This window comes from Hypanus sabinus, chromosome 29 (assembly GCF_030144855.1).
Source record: "Hypanus sabinus isolate sHypSab1 chromosome 29, sHypSab1.hap1, whole genome shotgun sequence".
Lineage (NCBI taxonomy): Eukaryota > Metazoa > Chordata > Chondrichthyes > Myliobatiformes > Dasyatidae > Hypanus > Hypanus sabinus.
The window spans coordinates 11,381,109-11,403,636 of record NC_082734.1 but is presented as its reverse complement, the minus strand read 5'-3'; the positions used below and the strand labels follow the sequence as shown (position 1 = coordinate 11,403,636).

Below are 22,528 nucleotides of genomic sequence, written 5' to 3'. Positions count from 1 at the left end.
TAGAAGTAACAATTAGTTAAATGGAGATCACCTGTATGCAGCCAAGGTGTTTCAATTGAGTGTGGTAAAAATACACCTGTATCTGGAAGGTCCAACTGCTGGTGAGTCAGTTTCCTGGCAAAAATTACACCATGAAGACAAAAGGTTACTCCAAGCAACTCTGTGGAAAGGTTATTGAAAAACAAAAGTCAGGAGATGAGTACAATAAAATTTCCAAGTCACTGAATATTCATTGAAGTATAGTTAAGTCAATCATCAAGAAATGACCGTGCAAGAAAGGGGCTAGTGAGGGAGGCCACCAAGAGGCCTGTGACAACTCTGGAGGAGTTACAAGCTTCAGTGGCTGAGATGGGAGAGACTGCACATACAACAACTGTTGCCCGGGTGCTTCACCAGTCACAGCTTTATGGAAGAGTGGCAAAGAGAAAGCTACTGTTGAAAAAACTGACATGAAATCTCAGATAGAGTTTGCCAGAAAGCATGTGGGAGACTCTGAAGTCAGTTGGAAGATGGTTCTATGGTCTGATGAAAGACAAAATTGAACTTTTTGGCCATCAGACTAAATGCTATGTTCAGCATAAACCAAACACCACACATAATCAAAAACACCCCATCCCTACTGTGAAGCATGGTGGTGGCTGCATCATGCTGTGGGGATGCTTCACTGCAGCAGGCCCTGGAAGGCTTGTGAAGGTAGGGGGTAAAATGAATGCAGCAAAATACAGAGAAATCCTAGAGGAAAACCTGACGCAGCCTGCAAGAGAACTGCGACTTGGGAGAAGATTTGTTTTCCAGCAAGTCATAAAACCAAAGGTACACAGGAATGGCTTAAAAACCACCAAGTTAATGTTTTGGAGTGGCCAAATCAGATTCTAGACCTCAATCCAATAGAGAATTTGTGGCTGGACTTGTAAAGGGCTGTTCACTCATGATCCCTATGCAATCTGACAGAGCTTGAGTAGCTCTGTAAAGAAGAATGGGGGACAAATTGCGGTGTCCAGATGTCCAAGCTGTGTGATGATCCACACAGACTCAAGGTTGTAATTACTGCCAAAGATGCATCTACTAAATACTGTACTGAAGGGGGGTGAGTAATTATCCAATCAATTATTTTGTGTTCAATAATTGTAATAAATTTAGACCAATTTGTAGAAATTTGCTTTCTCTTTGACACAAAAGTCTTTTCTGTTGATCAGTGTCAAAAAAGCCAAATTAAATCCACTGAGATTCAATGTTGTGAAACATGAAAACTTCCAAGGGGGGGGGTGAATACTTTATATAGGCACAGTAGGAGCAGAATCGGGCCATCTGCTCCATTGAGTTTTCTCTGCCATTTCATCATGGCTGATCCATTTTTCCTCTGAGCCCCAATAGACAATAGGTGCAGAATTAGACCATTCGGCCCTTCGAGCCTGCACCGCCATTCTGAGATCATGGCTGATCATCTATTATCAATACCCGGTTCCTGTCTTGTCCCCATAGCCCTTGATTCCCCTAACCATAAGATACCTATCTAGCTCCTTCTTGAAAGCATCCAGAGAATTGGCCTCCACTGCCTTCCGAGGCAGTGCATTCCACACCCCCACAACTCTCCGGGAGAAGAAGTTTTTCCTTAACTCTGTCCTAAATGACCTACCCCTTATTCTCAAACCCATGCCCTCTGGTACTGGACTCTCCCAGCATCTGGAACATATTTCCTGCCTCTCCAACCTTCTCCCCATATCCCTTCATGCCCTGACTAATCAAGAATCTATCAACCTCTGCCTTAAATATACCCAAAGAATTGGCCGCCACAGCCGCCTGTGTCAACGAATTCCACAGATTCACCACTCTCTGGATAAAGAAATTCCTCTTCATCGCTGTTCTAAAAGGACGTTCCTTTATTCTGGTGCCGTGTTCTCTGGACTTTGGCTCTCCCACCTTAGGAAACATCCTCTTCCTCTCTATCATCACTCTATCTTTCAACATTTGACAGGTTTCAATGAGATCACCCCTCATGCTTCTGAGTTCCAGTGAGTACAGACCCAGAGCCACCAGATGATCTTCATATGACAAACCATTCAATCCTGGAATCATTTTTATGAACCTCCTTTGAACCCTCCCCAGTTTCAGCACATCCTTTCTAAGACAAGGGGTCCAAATCTGCTCGCAATACTCCAAGTGAGGCCTCTCCTGTGCTTTATAAAGCCTCACCCTTGCTTTTATATTCTAGTCTTCTTGAAATTAATGTTAACATCACAGTTGTCTTCCTCACCACAGACTCAACCTGCAAACAGCACAGTAATGTGCTGTTTCAGCCCAACAACCTCTCACCACCCAACTACACCCATATGACCAATAATGTCCTAACCTGTCCATCTTTGGAATGTGGGAGGAAATTAGAGCACCCAGAGGAAACCTACATGGTTACGGGAGAGCAAACCCTCAGTACACCTGCTCGTTAATGCAAATATCTAATCAGCCAATCATGTGACAGCAAGTCAATGCAGAAAGCTGTGCAGACATGGCCAAGGGGTTCAGTTGTTATTCAGACCAAACATAAGAATTTGGAAGAAATGTGATCTAAGTGACTTAGACCGTGGAATGATTCTTGGTGCCAGATGGGGTGGTTTGAGTATCTCAGAAACTGCCGATCTCCTGGGATTTTCACTCACAACAGCCTCTCGAGTTTACAGAGGATAGTGAGAAACCAAAAAAATCCAGTGGGTGGCTGTTCTGGGGGTGAAAACGCCCACAGAGAGAGGACAGAGGAGAATGGCCAGACTGGTTCGAGCTGACAGGAAGGTGACAGTAACTCACATAACCACACGTTACAACAGTGGTGTGCAGAAGAGCATCTCTGAATGCACAACGTGTTGAACCTTGAAGTGGACGGGCTACAACAGCAGAAGACTGTGAACATACCCACAGTGGCCACTCACTAGGTACAGAAGCTACCTAATAGGGTGCCACCGAAGTGTGAAAACTCCTTACAGACAGACACGAAATTGAACCCGGGTGTCTGGCACTACAATAGTGTTATGCTATGTTGGCAACTGCTATGTTGCCAAGTCGTCCTGTCAATGGGCTAAGGCTCTGGTTTAACTTTGAAGCTATTCTAAAGTTTAAAATCCCATATAAAGAGAAAGAAAGTGGTAGGTACATCTGTATTCAAAAAGGCATTAACACGAGGGACCAGGAATATGGTACAGACAAACTTGAATAATACAGCGCCCTTGAGTGAAGCCAGACCAGCAGATCTTCCGGATCATTGGATGTTACTCATAATAGAACCAACTCACTTTTATTTACCTGTCATACAGTAGCATAATAAATATTTCAGAAAATCCAGAGAGTTTTAAGGGAACAGGAATCCTACAAATCCTCTGCAGCCCTGCTATGACCAGAATCCTATTTCTGTTCCTGGGTGTTCCTGATCCTAATCCCAGCTCTCGGCACCCAGCTCTAGCCACACGCCACTTTCATTCTCAACCCTGTATCGTACTTGGACTGATAAGTGAGCCGAATGCTGGACTATCAGGATTTCTGAGCAATCGGACACCGGATTTTTGGAGTGATAGAGGGGGTCTCGGCCATGATCGTATGAAATGGTAGAGAAAACCCAAAGGGCCGAGTGGCCTACGCCTGCTGTTTGTTTCTGTCTGAAGTTTCTAAAGAAAGCTGGATGTACTTGGATGGTCATGCAGCACCTGTGGAGAGAGAAACAGAATCAGGAATCTTCACTGAAGGCTCCTACCTCGTCTTATTCTCATACCTCAAAATTGAACATAGAACAGTACATGCGGAACAGGCCCTTCATTCAATGCAGTGCCAAGCTAATAATGTCTAATTATGCTCATTCCTTCTGCCTTCACAACGTCCATAATCCCTCTATACTCTGTACATTCATGTATCCATTTAAGAGCCTCTTAAGCACCTCTATCACATCTGCCTCACCATCATACTCGACTGTGCATTCCAGACACCCATCACTCTCTGTGTAGTAAAAAAACATGCCTCACTCATCTCCTTTGAACTTTCCCCCCTCACTTTAACTGCCTGTCCTTTCATTGAAAGAGTACAGAGAAAATTTACAAGGATGTTGCTGGGACTGGAGGACCAGACTGTAAGGAAGGATTGAATAGGATAGGACTTCATTCCCTGGAACGCAGGAGATTTGATAGAGACATACAAAATTATGAGGGGTATAGATTGGGCTTTTTCCGTTGAGGTTGGGTGAGACTACAACTAGAGGTCATGGGTTAAGGGTGAAAGGTGAAATGTTTAAGGGGAAAATGAGGGGAAACTTCTTCACTCAGAGGGTGGTGAGAGTGTGGAAGGAGATGCCAGTGCAAATGGTGCGTGCAATTTTGATTTCACTGTTTAAGAGAAGTTTGGATAGGTGCATGTATTCTTGTAAGTGAGTGGGGACCCCAAACTAACGATGCCTAATTACGCTGATTCCTTCTGCCTGCGCAATGTCCGTATCCCCCTTCCTCTGAGTGTTCATGTATCTAGTTAAAAGCCTCTTAAACACCTCCATTGTATCTGTCTTCACCATCACACCTGGAAGCACATTCTAGACTCACCACTCCCTGTGTTTTAAAAAAAGATACCTCACATATCTTCTTTAAACTTATCCCCTCTCACCTTAAATGCATATCCTCTGGTATCTATCTCCGTTTATAGAACCATAGAATACTACAGCACAGTACAGGCCCTTCAGCCCTCCATGTTGTGCCGACCCATATAATCCTTAAAAAAAGGTACTAAACCCACACTACCCCATAACCCTCCATTTTTCTTTCATCCATGTGCCTGTCCAAGAGGTTCTTAAATACCCCTAATGTTTTAGCCTCCACCACCATCCCTGGCAAGTCATTCCAGGCACTCACAACCCTTTGTGTAAAAAAAAAACTTACCCCTGATGTCTCCCCTAAACTTCCCTCCCTTAATTTTGTACATATACCCTCTGGTGTTTGCTATTGGTGCCCTGGGAAACAGGTACTGACTATCCACCCTATCTATGCCTCTCATAATCTTGTAGACCTCTATCAAGTCCCCTCTCATTCTTCTACATTCCAAAGAGAAAAGTCCCAGCTCTGCTAACCTTGCCTCATAATATTTGTTCTCCAAACCAGGCAACATCCTGGTAAATCTCCTCTGCACCCTCTCCATAGCTTTCACATCCTTCCTATAATGAGCTGACCAGAATTGAACTCAATACTCTTAAGTGCAGTCTCACCAGAGACCTGCCTGTCATAATTTGATAAACTTTTATCAGATCTCTCCTCAGCCTGCTCCAGGGAAAACACAAGTTGCTGATAGATAGATATGTCCAATGCTTTCTGTTTTAATTTTGGATTTACAGCATCTGCCATCGCCTAGATATCGTGGGTTATCTCAAAATATAAACTGGGTACTTGAGGGGAGAATCAACGATAGAAATTGATTTATCACCTTCCAACGTGAGGCAGAATGGAATTAGAACGGAGCCAAAGGAGGATGCGGATGGTATTTTTAGAGGAACTATTAACCACAATCTGAGCAACAACTATAGCCATACCACCAGTTGAATCCTCCCACGCATTGACTCACCGCTGACAGCTCAGGAAAATATCGGGAAAAGCAGAGTAAATAATCATCAAAAGGAACTCAATTGGTGGCCGGTAGTGTCTGGCCAATCTGCATCCTGCAGCTTAAGAGTCTCAAAAACACATGGCCATACTCTCGTCTCCGGGCTCAGTCAGAGACACTTTCACTGGGGTCTCATCCGAGGCCGTTGAGAGCAACGGGGCGTGGGTCGTACCGAGGGGAAAGTCAAAATCCGTCCCCGTACACTGGTTACAGAGCAAGATGGGTATTTGAAACTTGGAACCAATTCTTGTGAGCAGGTGTGACTACAAACATCGATCTGTGTAGATCTGGTTACGAGTACAGCATTTAAGATACGGGAGCAGAAGTAGGCCATTTGGCCCGTCGAGTCTGTTCTGCTATTTCGTCATGGGTGATCTGATTTTCCTCTCAGCCCCAATCTCCTGCCTTCTCCCTGAATCCTTTCATTCCCCGACCAATCAAGAATCTATCTACCCCTGCCTTGATAGACACAAAGACTTGGTCCCCACAGCTGCCTGTAGCAAAGAATTCCACAGATTCACCACTCTCTAGAGCATAGGTGTCAAACTCAAGGCCCACGGGCCATATCCGGCCCGCGAGATCATTTTAGATCTATTACTTTAATTATTAATGGCCTGGCGATATGAAGCCTATGATTGTCAGTTAATACCAATCATAAGAATAATGCTTGCTCAGCAGTCTTCATAAGAAACGGAATTTGTGAAGTGAAACACTTTGTAGTTATAGCAGAGACTGAGACACATGAGAACAGGCTGAAAAAACGGAGGCAATGAAAGCTGCGTTCGCACGCGCCCGACTGATCCGGCCCGCATGAAGCTGCATTTTGCTCAATCCGGCCCGTGACCTAAAATGAGTTTGACACCCCTGCTCTAGATAAAGAAATTCCTCTTTATCACCATTCCAAAAGGATGTTGCTCTACTCTGAGGCTGTGTCCTCTGATCTTAGACTCTCCCACCACAGGAAACATCCTCTCCACATCCACTCTGTTGAGGACTTTCACCATTCGATAGGTTTCAATGCGGTCATCCCTCATTCTTCTGACTTCTGGTGAATACAGGCCCTGAGCCATCAAGTGCTCTTCATATGACAAGCCATTCAATCCTGGAGTGGGATCATTTTCGTGAGCCTCCTTTGAGCCCTCCCCAGTTTCAGCACGTCCTTTCGAAGATAAGGGGCCCAAAGCTGCTCACAATACTCCAAGGGAGGCCTCACCAGTGCCTTATAAAGTCTCAACATTACATCCTGATATGAATGAGAGTTGATGTGTCTATGCATGCGTGATGTATGGGTGTACCTATATGCAAATATATTTATATACGTGTGTGCATGTAAGTTTGTGTTCACATTGAAGTTCCTGTTGAATTGTCATTCGACCATTAATAAATATCCAAGAATACATTCAACTGAGACAGTGTTTGGGCCAAGGTTCAAAGCACTTTACCAACACTCATACACAGCACAAGGCCATATAAGACAGCAGTAAAATACAGTCACACAAAAAGGTGTGTCTGTGAGAGAGAGTGAGTGTGTGTGTGAGAGAGAGAGAGAGAGAGAGAGAGATTGTGTGTGTGTGAGAGGGTGTGAGAGAGTGTGAGCATATGTGTGAGGGGGAGAGTGAGTGTGTGTGAGAGAGTGTGTGTGAAAAAGTGAGTGTGTGTGAGAGAGTGAGTGTATGTGTGAGTCTGTGTGAGTGTGAGAGAGTGGGTATGTGAGGGAGAGTGTGTGTGAGAGACAGAAAGAGAGTGAGTGTGTGTGTCACAGAGAGTGTGAGAGAGAGCAAAAGTGAGTGTTTGTGTGTGAGGGAGAATGTGTCTGTGAGAGAGTGTGTGTGAGAGAGAGTGTGTGTGTGAGAGAAAGAGAGTGAGTGTGTGTCACAGAGAGAGTGAGTGTGTGTGAGAGGAGGAGAGAGTGAGTGTGTGGGAGAGAGTGTTTGTGTCAGAGAGAGAGTGTGAGAGAGCAAGAGTGAGTGTGTTTGTGTGTGAGGGAGACAGTGTGTCTGTGAGAGTGTGTGTGAGAGACAGAGAGAGTGAGTGTGTGTGAGAGAGAGAGTGTGTGTGAGAGAGTATGTGTGTGTGTGTGAGGGAGATTGTGTGTGAGAGTGAAAGACAGTGAGTGTGTTTGTCACAGAGAGAGAGTGAGTGTGTGTCAGAGGAGGAGAGAGAGTGACTGTGTGGGAGAGAGTGTTTGTGTCAGAGAGTGTGCGAGAGAGCAAGAGTGAGTGTGTTTGTGTGTGAGGGAGACAATGTGTCTGTGAGAGTGTGTGAGAGAGTGAAAGAGTGAGTGTGTGTGAGAGGAGGAGGAGGAGAGAGTGAGTGTGTAGGAGAGAGTGTGAGAGAGAGAGAGGGAGAGAGAGTGTGTGTGAGAGACAGAGAGAGAGTGAGTGTGTGTGAGAGAGAGGGAGAGTGTGTGTGTGAGAGAGAGAGGGAGAGAGTGAGTGTGTGTGAGAGAGAGGGAGAGTGTGTGTGTGAGAGAGAGAGGGAGAGTGTGTGTGTGAGAGAGAGAGGGAGAGTGTGTGTGTGAGAGAGAGAGGGAGAGAGTGAGTGTGTGTGAGAGAGAGGGAGAGAGAGTGTGTGTGAGAGAGAGAGGGAGAGAGTGAGTGTGTGTGAGAGAGAGGGGGGAGAGAGTGAGGTGGACAGTTTTGAGTGTGTGAGAGAGGGAGAGAGAGAGAGTGAGTGTGTGTGGGAGAGAGAGTGTGTGTGTGAGAGAGAGGGAGACTGAGAAGTGGACAGTTTTGAGTGTGTGTGAGAGACAGAGAGAGAGGGAGAGACTGAGAAATGGACAGTTTTGAGTGTGTGTGAGAGACAGAGAGAGGGAGAGAGTGAGTGCGTGAGAGGGAGAGGGAGAGAGAGTGAGAAGTGGACAGTTTTGAGTGTGTGAGAGAGAGAGAGGGGGAGAGAGAGTGAGTGTGTGAGAGAGAGGGAGAGACTGAGAAATGGACAGTTTTGAGTGTGTGTGAGAGACAGAGAGAGGGAGAGAGGGGGAAAGAGAGTGAGAAGTGGACAGTTTTGAGTGTGTGAGAGACAGAGAGAGAGAGGGAGAGAGTGAGAAGTGGACAGTTTTGAGTGTGTGAGAGGGAGAGAGAGTGAGTGTGTGTCACAGAGAGAGAGAGAGGGAGAGAGACTGAGAAGTGGACAGTTTTGAGTGCCCATCGTGTGTTGCCAGAGGCAGCTCTCACAGACTGACACACTCTCCTGAAGAAGTCGTTCTTCATCCCAACATGTTTTCACACTAAATCATCTGGTTCAGAGGCTGTCAGCTGAAGTCTGTACAAGACCACACTGGAATGGCTGCCCTCCCGCAGGGCTGCTGGCTCGGCTGCACCTGTGCTAATACAAGGCTCCTGTCAGTCAGCCAGTCGGGGAGGAATTTCCTGGTTGCTGCAGCAGCTGGACGTTTGGGAGTTACCAGCAGCGATTCCCCTGGTCACTCAGACCATATGATCAGACATTGAGCCTCCCCTCAGGGCACGGACATCTCTTGAGCCCACCTGCAGTTGGAGGTGATGGGCCTGCTCCGTTGTCGTGGACAGAAACAGCCTGGAATCAGTCCAAAACAATGATCCCTAATGGAAGTGGGAGGTGTGAATCCCAGCCGAGAGTTTGATCATGAGAAACAAGACTATACGCCTATAGATGCAGAGTAGAGATGATTGTAAATGGCTGTACCAGGGCCAGGTATGGAAAAATCAATCATCATCATTATGACCTTGATCATTCTAGGCATATTTTTCTACCGAAGTGCTTTGCTATTTATTGCCCTCTTCTGGGCAATGTCTTTGCAGGACAGGTGACCCCAGCCGTGATCAATAACCGTCAGAAGTTGTCTACCTGGCATCAGTGGTCGCATAACCAGGACTTGTGACGTCCGCCACCTGCTCCCTTGACTTCACGTGAGCCTAATCGGGGTCTGAGCTGGTGCCACACCTTGCCCAAGGGTGACGCTGGCGAGCAGAGGGAAGGAGACCCTTCCACCTTCTTTGGCGGAGATATTCTCCACTCCAACACCCAGGGAGAAACCAGAGGCCCAGGAACAAAAACAAAAGGCTACTGAAAATGGTGGGCACCAAAAACAAAGCTCTCCCTAGCATGGAGCATTTAAACAAACTACTGACACAAGAAAGCAACCTCTACCACCCTGACCGTGCTCTCTTCTTGCTACTACCAACCAGAGAGAGTTCAAAGGGGGCTCACATAAATGATTCCGGGATTGAAAAACATATCATATGAGGAGCAGTTTATGGTTCTGAGCCACTGCTCTCCGGAATTCAGAAAAATGAGGAGTGACCTCATTGAAACCTATCGAATTTTGAAAGACCTCAATAGAGTGGACGTGGAGAGGATGTTCCCTGTGGTGGGAGAGTCTAAGACCAGAGGACACAGCCTCAGAGTAGAGGGGTATGCTTTTAGAATGGAGATGAGGAGGAATTTCTTTAGCCAGGGAGCAGTGAATCTGGGGAATTCTTTGCTACTGGCGACCGTGGAGGCCAAGTCATTGTGTATATTTAAGGCAGAGGTTGATAGTCAGGGCACGAAGGGATACGGGGAGAGGGCAGGAGATTGGGGCTCAGAGGGAAATGGATCAGCCACGATGAAATGGTAGAGCAGACTCGATGGGCCAAATAGCCCAATTCTGATACGATATCTTATGGTCTTATTACCATACAATCATCAGCCAATTGAGACGGCATGGATAACTTCACTCACCTCAACACTGAGCGAGATCTCATACCCTACAGACTCACTGTCAAGTATTCTTTACAACTCATGTTCTCAGTATTATTTTTATTTATACAGTTTGTCTTTTTTTAAACAATGGTTGTCTGTCAGTCTTTGCCTGTTAACATACAGTGTTTTAAAGTTCTATTGTATTTCATTTTTTGTGTAAATGTCTGCAAGAAAATGGATCTCAAGGTAGTATATGGTAACATGTACAGAGTTTGATAATAAATTTACTTAGAACTTTAACTTCGATTTTGACATGTTGCATAATGTCCAAAAAAAGGGGACAGTACCCCCCCCCCCCACTGTACTTCCCTCTGGCAGTGAGATACTCCCTCAGTACTGTCCTCTGACAGTGACACTCCCTCAGCACTGTCCCTCTGACGGTGTGACACTCCCTCAGTACAGTCCCTCTGACTGTGACACTCCCTCAGTACTGTCCTTCTGACAGTGAGACACTCCCTCAGTACTGTCCCTCTGACAGTGAGACACTCCCTCAGTACTGTCCCTCTGATGGTACGGCACTCCCTCAGTACTGTCCCTCTAACAGTGTGACACTCCCTCAGTACTGTCCCTCTGACAGTGTGACACTCCCTCAGTACTGTCCCTCTGACAGTGAGACACTCCCTCAGTACTGTCCTTCTGACAGTGTGACACTCCCTCAGTACTGTCCCTCTGACAGTGTGACACTCCCTCAGTACTGTCCCTCTGACAGTGTGACACTCCCTCAGTACTGTCCCTCTGACAGTGAGACACTCCCTCAGTACTGTCCTTCTGACAGTGTGACACTCCCTCAGTACTGTCCCTCTGACAGTGTGACACTCCCTCAGTACTGTCCCTCTGACAGTGAGACACTCCCTCAGTAAAGTCCCTCTGAGTGTGACACTCCCTCAGTACTGTCCCTCTGACAGTGTGACACTCCCTCAGTACTGTCCCTCTGACAGTGAGACACTCCCTAAGTACTGTCCCTCTGACAGTGTGACACTCCCTCAGTACCATCCCTCTGACAGTGAGACACTCCCTCAGTACTGTCCCTCTGACAGTGTGACACTCCCTCAGTACCGTCCCTCTGACAGTGTGACACTCCCTCAGTACTGTCCCTCTGACAGTGAGACACTCCCTCAGTACTGTCCCTCTGACAGTGTGACACTCCCTCAGTACTGTCCCTCTGACAGTGAGACACTCCCTCAGTACTGTCCCTCTGACAGTGTGACACTCCCTCAGTACCGTCCCTCTGACAGTGTGACACTCCCTCAGTACTGTCCCTCTGACAGTGAGACACTCCCTCTGTCTGGTATTGATGTTCAAAGCTTTCGTGTGGATCTTCAAACTACAACCTGCCTCAGACTGTGAGCTGCCACTCCTGGCCTCTGATCTTCAGCTGAGAACTCATATCTGTTGCTCTTTTGCGATAACTTAATCTCTGCTCTTGGCGGGGGGGGGGGGGTGCAGAGCCACAGTGTTTGCAAGGCTGGGGTCGAGATCAAAAGGAGCAGATTAGAAGTGGAAAGTCAGTGGAAGAAGCTTTCAGCGAGCTTGTGGAAAATATCTGCATTCCTTCCTGGAAACTTTTCAGTCATGTTTGTTAAATGGGGCGTCTGCCAGCTCCAGTAAAATGAATTACATCTGCCAAAGGAGTAATCCAGCCCCAGACATCACAGACAGCTTCCAAAAGCCTAATCAGTACATCAGAGGAATGACTAAGATAAAGGGAACAGTTGATTTTTGGACACTTTCATGCATTTTGCAGCAAGGAATGTTGGTCTGTCGAGGTGTTAACGAACTATCTGGTCTTTCACTGATATGGAGACTTGCACAAGAAGTGGCCCAATGGTTGTAGTTTTTAGTTACTACCCGTCACGCTGCTGGCATTTAGGACAGCAGTGAAGGTCCTCCATCTCTGTGTGTCCGTATCTTTGCCCACAGATGAAGAAGGACTCTTCATTGTTGTTTCTGTGACAATTCTGATTGACAGTCCGGGTCGTTGGCCCTGAGCTGAACCCCCGAATGCGGAGGACCAGTGGGCCACCTTGTCTGTCCTCTACCCTTTGACCTGTTTGGCATGGGTGACTCTACCAAGACCCAAAGCATAAAGCCCTGACTCCAGCCAACAGAGCCCTCTGGGACGTTGAGGCAGGCCCTAGGTTGTTGCCTTTCTTATCAAATTCTGTACGTATGCTGTATGAAACCTTGAGTTGCGTCTCCTTACGGGCAGCCACAGAACAAAGAAACCCAACACCCAGTGTGCAGGAAGGAAACAGCAAATCACGCAAACAGCAAAGTAAACGAGCAACGGAAGGTCAGGAAAGAGAGTTCACAGATGCGAAGCCGGTCATCACTACAGCCGGTCCGGTAGCCCGTTAGCTGCAGGCCACAGTTCAGCGCAAGCGAGTAAACCTCGCGGAACCATATGCCCGGAGGACGATGCTGATTTTGACGGTGGGGGGGGGGGGGGTGGTCTCAAGGTGGGGAGGTTGTTGGTAAACTTTGTCAAGCTTAATTTTTAGTCACGCGCAGGTAAAGTGTCATGAGAAGCTTGCTGTGTAGCGGCATCACGGGCCCCTAGATCAGACAACACGCAGAACTTAAATCATACGTCAATTGAAAAAAAAGATTGTGTGAAGCTTTAGTGCAAAGGAAAATACAATTAAAGAGAAGCCCAAACCGGTGCAGGATGTGGTTCCTAGTGGTTGTGTTGCTGAGGTACGGTTAGAGCTGTGTATGTCGGTTCAAGAATCTGACGGTTTTGAATTGTTAAGGTGGTTTATTATTGAGGTTCAGTGAAAAACTGTTTTGAATGCCATCTGTACAAATCATTCTGCAATGTCGGTACATAGAAGTGGTGCAAGGGAAAAGCAGAAGAAAGTGTTACATTAACAGGGGAAGTGCAGTGCAGGTAGACAATAAGGTTCAAAGCCATAGCAAGGTAGGCCATGAGGTCAAGAGTCCAGCTTTCCGTGGAAGAGGTCCATCCAACAGCAGGATGGAAGCTGCCCTTGTGTCTGGTGGTATGTGATTTTCAGGCATTGCTATCTTCTGCCTGATGGAAGGAATGCCTGGGGTAGTGGGGTCTTTACCGAGGCAGCGAGAGAGAGTCTGCAGAGGGGAGGCTGCTTTCTGCGATGTGCAGAGCCGTGTCCGCAAATCTCTAAAGTTTCTTGCAGTCCCGAGCAGAGCAGTTGCTGTACCAGATGCACCCGGATCGGATGCTTCCCGTGGTGCATCTGTAAAAGTTGGCGAGGTTCAACGGGACGTGCCGAATTTCCATGGCCTCTGCGGTAGTATAGGCACAAGGGCACTTTCTTGGCCATGGTGGCGTCAGGGCAAGCTAGTGGTAATGTTTACTCGTAGGAACTTGATGCTTCCAACCACCTCCATCTCAACAAAGTGGTGCATCATCCACCCTGTTTCTGAAAGTCTTTTGTTTCCTGAAAAATGGAATCTATTTGAATGTGGGTGTGGTGGATATGAGTTTGATTGCAGCATTTGAGAGAAGTTTGGGTTGCTGCATGGATGGGCAGGGTGTGTAGGTGTGGGTCAATGGAACTAGGCCAAGTAACAGTTTGGCATGGACAAGATGGGCCAAAGGGCCAGTTTCTGTGCTGCAGTGCTCTATCACCCTATGACATTGAGGGAAAAGTTACTGTTATGATACCATGCTGTTTTCTTCCTGTACTCCAACTTATTTTTGTATGAGATCCAACCCACCAGGTAATTGCAGATGAAGCTAGAGCAGCAGAGCCTGTCCTCGTGCTCACAAGTGATTAAGGAGTAAAGGAGTGGGCTAAGAACGCAGCCCAGTGGGGCACAAATGCTGGGGACAACTGTTGCCTATCCTTGCAGATCGCGATCTGTATAGGTCAAGAAGTCCAGTTGCAAAGAGAAGTGTTGAGTCCCAGTCTAGGAATTTGGAAGTGAGTTTGCTTGGGATTTCTAATCCTGGATGCAGAGCTGAGGTCAGTCTATGGTCGCCGGATGTAGGAGCTGGTGCTGTCCATATGGTTCAGAGGAGACATCTGCATGGACCTGTTTCACTGGTGGGTGAACTGCAGAGGCTTGAGGTTATTTGGGAGACTGGAGTTAATGAGTGCCTTGACCAACCTCTTGAAGCTCTTCATGTTGGTGGATGTCAGAGTCACTGGGCAGTAGTCATTAAGACACGTGGCCTTGTTTTTCTTTGGCATGGGAATGGTCGTGGTCTCTTTAAAGCAGGTGGGAAACTCAGCTTGGAGTTGGCAGAGATTAAAAGTACTTGCAAAATACCCCCTCTGCACGGGATCTAAAGACACGGCCAGGGTCTTCATCCGGGTCAGAGGCTCACTCTCCACAAGGCTGCTCTGAAGCCTGCCACAGTGACTGTGGGTACAGGTGTGTTGGAGACTGTTAAACTGGGTGGTGACGTTGCATTTCCCTTCCATTCAAACTGTGCCAGGAATGTGCTAAGCCCTTCAGGGAGTGAGGTCTTGTGGTTGGTGATGCTACCTGACGTTGCTTTAGGAAAAGTTGCTCTTTCCGTATCTGGTGGTGTGGGACTCCATATTTCTGTATCTCCTACCTGCCGGTAGCAGAGAGAAGATGTCATGATGGCCTTCTCGTTGTGGCTTTTAATTTATTTACAGCGTGCAACAGGCCTTCTGGCCCTTCGAGTTGCACTGCCCAGCAATCCCCCCCCATTTAATCCTAGCCTAACCGTAGGACAATTTACAATGACTAATTAACCTACCGATGGTCTGTGGGAGGAAACCGGAGCACCTGGAGGAAACCCACGAGCACAAGGGAAGGAACGTACAGACTCCTTATGGGCAGAGTCTTGGGTAATGTTGTGATCTGTTGATTGGCCGAAAGCCAATCAGATTGATGATGTCATCACCACTTGATGTGCAAGATCCAGGTCTGGGTGTAAGTAACTGGGACTGGGCAGAACATCGGGCTGGCGTGAATAGATGGGCTAAAGGGCCTGTTTCTGCACTGTAATACTCTTTGACTCTCTAACTCCTCAAACGAGGCAGCATTCCCTCAATATTATATCAGCTGAAGTTGTGCATACTGTATGTCAATGGCCTCCAACTCAATGGGAGACAGGGTTCAAAGGAAGTTCACGAAAATAACTCCAGGATTGAATGGCTTGTCATATGAAGAGAGTTTGATGGCTCTGGGCCCCTAGTCTCGAGAACTCAGAAGAACGAGGAGTGACCTCATTGAAATGAATGGTGAAAGGCCTCGATAGAGTGGTTGTGGGGAGGATGTTTCCTGTGATGGGAGAGTCTAAGACCCGAGGACGCAGCCTCAGAACAGGGGCGTCCTTTTAGAACAGAGATGAGGAGGAATTTCTTTAGCTGGAGAGTGCAGCTGTGGAGGCCAAGTCTTCATATATATTTAAGGCAGAGGTTGATAGGTCCTTGATTGGTCGGGGCATGAGGGGATACGGGGAGAAGGCAGGAGATTGGGGCAAAGAGGAAAATTGGATCAGAGCAGACTCGATGGGCCAAATGTCCTTGTACTACTCCTATAGCTTATGGAGACGTTAGACTTGGGTACAGCACAGTAACAGGCCTTTACTGTATAATGAGCTCCCACCGCCCAATTGCACCCATGTGACCAACTAACCTACTAACCTGTAGGTTTCTGGAATGCAGGAGGAAACAGGAGCACCCAGATGCAACCCACGTGGACACGGCGAGAACGTTCACACAAACTCCTGGGTCACCGGCGCTGCAACAGCGTTACGCTAACCATTACACCACCGTACCACCCACTGAGAAACAACAGATAAGTGACAAGTCCTAATCTGCAAAAATAAACCTGGTGATCTCCCCGGAGTAAGCGTCATGTGAAATGGATTTTGCAAGCAGGATGTAATTAGATCAGAATGTATCATTCCCCACTGCTATCAGACTTCTAAATCAATCACACCCGCTTCCCGTGCCTTTCTTAATTCAACCTCTCTCAGTTATTCCATACTCTTCACTTTAGAATTTATTTGTGCTAAATCAGTCTGCACTGCGATCTTTGCTCTACGCTACTGATTTATTTTTAAAAGCTATTTATTAATGCTTTTTGGGAGGGTGATTTTAGATGCATATCATATTTATACTGAGTTAAATACTGTATGTAATTAGTTTTGCTACAATAAGTGTATGGGACTCTGGAAAAATGTTGAATTTCCCCTTGGGGATGAATAAAGTATCTATCTATCTATCTATCTATTCTGTAATGTTCATACAAGCAAGATGCTTCTTTGTGCCCTGGGGTATAGCCTAGTGGTAAGCACAAAACTTTATAGTACAGGTTCAATTCCCACCCCTGCCTGTAAGGAATTTGTATGTACTCACCCTGACTGCACAGGTTGCTCCCACAGTCCAAAGGCCCACTGGTTGGTAGGTTAACTGGCCATTGTAAGTTGTCCCGTAATTAGGCTAGAGTTAAGTTGTGGGTTACTGTGCGGAGCAGCTCGAAGGGGCAGAAGGGCCCATTTCACCCTGTGTCTCAGTAAATATGAAAATCAATTATAATTCAGTACCATTTTGAAGTTGTGACATTCTCCTGTGTATTAACGTAATAATGATTAGATACTAGTTACACTTAGACAGCAAAGATAATTATATTAGTTATAGTCTTCAGCTTTAGGGAGTCTCTCTTTCACCCATCAGAGGTATTTATCAGGAGCTCTGCTTATGCTGGGTAATTAGTATTGTCAATGATCCATCGAGCAATCTCTTTGACCCCCTACTATCAGCATTAGGACAAGAACTGTTAGGGTGGGAAATTGCTTCTTGCCCCACGCCGTTAGGCTACTGAACTTCCAGCATACTGAACTCAGATCTCATCACATATGAAGTGGGAGTAGTGTATGCTCGTGAGAAAGTCCTCAGGTGCTGGAAATCCAGGGCAACACACCCAAAATGCTGGAGGAACTCAGCATCTATGGAAATCAATAAACAGTCGACGTTTCGGGCTGAGACCCTTCAATTTGACTTTGATTCCCGTTCCAATATGTCAGTCCATGTGCTGTCATGATGAGGCCACTCTCAGGGTGGAGGAGCAACACCTCATATTCCATCTAGGTGGCCTCCAACCAGATGGCATGAACATTGATTGCTCTCACTTTTGGTAATTTCTTCCCCTTCCCCCCTCCCCTCTTTGTTCTATTCCCCATGCTGGCTCTCTCTTATCCCTTCTCCTCACCTGCCTATCACCTCCCCCTGGTTCCCCTCCACCTTCCCTACCTCTCATGGATCATTTGCCTTTCCTAATAGATGCCTTCTTCTTCAGCCCTTTATCTCTTTCCCCTATCACCTCCCAGGTTCTTACTTCAACCCTCCCACCTTTCCCCTTACCTGTTTTCACCTATGACCTGCCAGCTTGTACTCCTCCCACTCTGCCCCCCTCCCATTTTATTCAGGCTTTTAATCCCTTCCTTTCCAGTTCTGGTGAAGGTTTCGAACTGAAACATCGACTGTTTATTCCCTTCCATAGATGCTGCCTGACCCGCTGAGTTCCTCCAGCATTTTGTGTCAGTTCCTCAAAATTCTTAGCATCTGCTGAATCTCTTGTGTTTACCTCCCACCCCTCACACTCCATCCTCATCACATTCTACAGGGGTTGTATTGAGAGCATCCTGAGCAGCTGCATCACTGCCTGGTTCGGAAATTGCACCATCTCGGATCGCAAGACACTGCAGCGGATAGTGAGGTCAGCTGAGAAGATCATCGGGGTCTCTCTTCCCGCCATCATGGACATTTACACCACACACTGCATCCGCAGAGCAAACAGCATTATGAAGGACCCCACGCACCCCTCATACAAACTCTTCTCCCTCCTGCCGTCTGGGAAAAGGCACGGAAGCATTCGGGCTCTCACGACCAGACTATGTGACAGTTTCTTCCCCCAAGTTATCAGACTCCTCAATACCCAGAGCCTGGACTGACACCTTACTGCCCTATTGTCCTGTTTATTATTAATTGTAATGCCTGCACTGTTTTGTGCACTTTATGCAATCCTGGGTAGGTCTGTAGTCTAGGGTAGTTTTTTTTTCTGTTTTCTGTGTCAGTCTAGTTTTTGTACTATGTCACGTAACACCATGGTCCAGTAAAAATGTTGTCTCATTTTTATTTTTACTATATACTGTACCAGCAGTTATGGTTGAAATGACAATAAAAGTAACCTGACTAAATACAGTACTGTGCAAAAGTCTTAGGCACATATTTGAAGCTAGGGTGTCAAAAACTTCTGCACAGTACAGTAATAATTTTATGTATTGCACTGTACTGCAGCAAAAATAACAAATTTTAATGATATGTGAGTGATAATAAACCTGATTCTAATATGGGTCTCTGTTGTGGACTGAGAGTGGAAGGGGACAGGGAGAGAGGAATCATGATTTTGGAAAAGAGGAAGCACTGAAGAGACATTCTATAATGATCAACAAATCAATTGTTTGGACCTTGCCACATGTGTAGGGGCTGGGAATGTCACCCCCTACCCCTACCCCCACCCCCCCCCCACCTCTGGCACTCCTTCTCTGACCCACACCCCTTCCACGTCACACCACCCTCACCATTCCCAACATCCTTTACTCCCGCCAGAGTTACGAACTTGCTCTCTGCTCCATGTTGGCAAATGCAGTGTGGTGCAAAAGTTTTAGGCACCCGAGCTATCTACCTATCTATCTAATATATATATCTCTAAGACTTTTGCACAGTACTGTAAATGATGGTTATGGATATCAAACAGATTAAATGTCCGTGCACAGGGAGCAACTAGTTTTGCTGATTCAACTCTAAATGGATGTCACTGTGAGGCTGGAAGTGAATCAGTTGGCTAGCCACTGGTAAGCTGTATCACTTTGTAGCAAACAGAATAGACAACTTATTCCCGGATGGTCTTCATGAATTAAATAAACCTAATTAGCTGTTCCCCTGTGGATAGAACGGATTATTTATACTGGTAAAAATAAGTTTTGATTTCTTATTGCTGATCTGCCAGGCGTGAACTTCAAACAGAATGGGATTAGATAGCAGGTTATAATTAGGCCAGCATGTACATATCAATCCCCGCTCCTTCCCTACTGCTTTCAGACTTCTGAACCAGGTGAAAGTGAGTGTAGTTGCTATCACGAAGGAGAAGGAGCTTAGGAAGCTTAAAAGTTTGAAAGTACAGTAGATAAGTCACCTGAACCAGATGGACTGCACTCCAGGGTTCTGAACGAGGTACCTAAAGAGATTGTGGAGGCATTAGTAATGCTCTTTCAAGATCATTAGATTCTAGATTGGTTCCTGAGGACTTGAGAATGCAAATGTCACGCTGCTCTTTAAGAAAGGAAGGTAGCAAAAGACAGGAAGTTATAAGCCAATTAGTCTGATTTCAGTGGTTGGTAAGGTATTGGAGTCCATTATTAAGGATGAAGTTTGGGGGCACTTGGAAGCACATGCTAAAATAGGCCAAACTCAGCATGGGTTTCTTTAAGGGGACATCTTGCCTGATAAATCTGTTGGGATTCATTAAAGAAGTAAAGGGCAGGATAGATAAAGGAGAGCCAGTAGATGTTGTATACTTGGGTTTTCAGAAAGCCTTTGACGAGGGGCCACACATGAGGCTGCTTAACAAAACATGGTATTATAGGAAAAATACTAACGTGGACTGACCAATTGGAAGAAAGCAAAGAATGGGAATAAAGGGGATCCTTTTCTGGTTGTCTGCTGTTGACTAGTGGTGTTCTGAAGTGGTCAGTGTTGCGATCACTTCACATTATACACCAGCGATCTCGAGGGTAGAATTGTTGGCTTTGTGTAGACTTTTTTCTAAAAGGGAGCAAATATAGAAATCAGAAGTGCAAAGGCATTTGGGAGTCCTTGTGCAGGATTTCTTAAAAGGTTAACTTGCGGGTTGAGTCAGTGGTGAGGAAGGTAAATGTGATGTTAGCATTCATTTCAAGAGGACTAGAGTGTAAAAGCAAGGGTGTGGCAGAAGGCATTTGGTCAGACTGCGAGCAGTTTTGGGCTCCTTTTCTAGGAAAGGATGTGCTGTTATTGGGGAAGGCCCAGAGGAGGTTCACAAGAATTATCATGGGACTGAAAGGGTTAATGTATGAGGGAGATTGGATGGCTCTGGAATTTTGAAGAATGAGGGGGGACCTCATTGAAATCTACTGAATATTGAAAGGCCTAGATATAGTGGACGTGGAGAGGATGTTTTTAATAGTGAAAGATTCTAGGACCTGAGAGCACAGCTTCAGAATAGAAGGACCTCTATTTAGAACAGAGAAACAGAGGAATTTCTTGAGCAAGTGGATGGTGAATCTGTGGAGGCTAAGGCATTGGGAATATTTAAGGAGCAGGTTGATAGGTTCTTGACTAGTAAGGGCATCAAAGGATACTGGGATGTCTGGCTACATAACTCACCCTAAACCAATGGTCTGTTGATAGTTCTTAGAAGCAAGCCACTTATCCAGATCCACAACAGGCTTGGTAGAATGTTTATAACAGAGGAATTGAGATAATTCCTTCACATAAGCTGGGGGAACTTAAAGTCAAGTTGTTGAGTAATTCAAGAATAAACAGCTTCTCTCAATAATGGAATCAGTGAAACTACCATTGCCAAATTTGCCAATGTCCTGCAGGGAAGACAAGCAGCAGATGCTGGAAATCAAAACACTGAAAGTGCTGGAGGAACTCAGCAGGTCAGGCTGCATCTATGGAAAAGAGTGAACAGTTGACATTTCGGGTCAAGACCCTTCTTCAGGACTGGACAGGAAGGGGAGATGTCAGAGTGAGAAGGTGGGGGGGGAGGGGAGGAAGAAGTACAAGGTGGCTGGTGATGGGGGAAGGGGCTGGGAGGGAAGTTGATTGGTGAAAGAGATGAAGGGGGACTCTGATAGGAGAGGGTAGAAGATCATGTAAGAAAGGGAAGGAGGAGGAGCACTAGAAGGAGGTGATGGGTAGGTAAGGAGATAAGAGAGATGGAAACAGGAATGGTGGAGGGGGCAGTTTCTGAATGTACGTGAAATCGATGCCCATGCCATCTGGTCAGAGGCTACCCGGACCCATGAGGTGTTGCTCCTCCAACCTGAGTGCGGCTCTATCGGCAGTAGAGGAGGTCACGGACTGACGTGTCTGAATGGGAACGGGAAGCGGAGGGTAATGTAAAACTGACGTTGTGGTTCAAACTGAAAGACAGAGGGGAGAGATGGCCAGCCTAGCGAGGTGGAGCAAGAGCTGGTCGATCCAGGTGAGGAGGGCTGCTAAGCAGGTGAGAAGTCAGTGGTGGAGCAAAAGGGGGAATTGTATCAGAAGCTGGGAGGTGATCGTTGGAGGAGATGATGGAGGGCTGCAGATGATGGAACATGATAGGAGATGAAGGTGGAGTGCAGGATAAAGTGAGGGAGGTAGGGCGGGAAATCAGAGCGCAGATGAAGGACAGAAGGGCCTGCATGAAGGGAAGGAAGCTGAGCAATCTGTCTTCTTTACCTAGCCTGGTCTTTATGATCCTAGCAATATATTTAATATAATTATCTTTGTTGGATCCTTGTTGTTATGTATTTAATATTTAATCAATATTTGAATAATCTTGTAAATATATATTGATTGATTAAGCTTCCTGTTCATTTAACTAATTAAATAATACAAATTGCATAAACCATCATGCTACCACACAATCGTACCTCACTTAAAGTAAACATGAACTACGTGTTTCTTTGAATTAATTTAATGCTTTCAAGTTATAAGTATGAACACCGGTAATTTTGCGATCCAAAGGTTCTTCAGAAGTCAAGGATGAGGCATAAAACTTGATAGTTATAGTTGTTTATTAAAATGTCAAGAAAAAAACAAAGAAAAATATCGGAGAACAAAGAAATTGTGGTTATCTTATTCTAATAGCTAATTCAGACCAGATAAAAACCAAAACACTTTATGATATAAAATAACCTATGTAATAACCAGATTGACATCTACTGCAAAGAAATTTATAGAAAAATATACCTTCATCTATCTATACTATAATTTGCCGAAAAGCTCACTGAATAATTACACATATATGTTGTAGGTGATTATATAAAATACAAGCAGACAGTGGAAAAGTTAAACTAAATTTCAATGTTCAAAATTCAAAGTATATTATCAACATACCTATATGTCACTCTGAGATTCATTTTCTTGTGGGCATACTCAGCAAATCTATAGAATAGTAACTGTAA

At 45.9% G+C, this 22,528-nt stretch overlaps 1 protein-coding gene across 3 annotated transcripts in view; it reads left to right on the top strand.

The window, feature by feature from the left end:
- LOC132382980 (uncharacterized) overlaps nt 1–22,528 on the top strand; it is an 86,535-nt gene that overhangs the window by 5,304 nt on the left and 58,703 nt on the right. The window contains exon 3 of one of the 3 annotated variants that reach the window (XR_009508514.1): nt 15,972–16,396. The exons of the other annotated variants lie outside the window; for them this stretch is intronic. The gene's annotated coding sequence lies outside the window, so the exon portion shown is untranslated. Of the gene's footprint in view, nt 1–15,971; nt 16,397–22,528 lie in introns of those variants that run through there. 3 annotated transcript variants of the gene reach the window in all.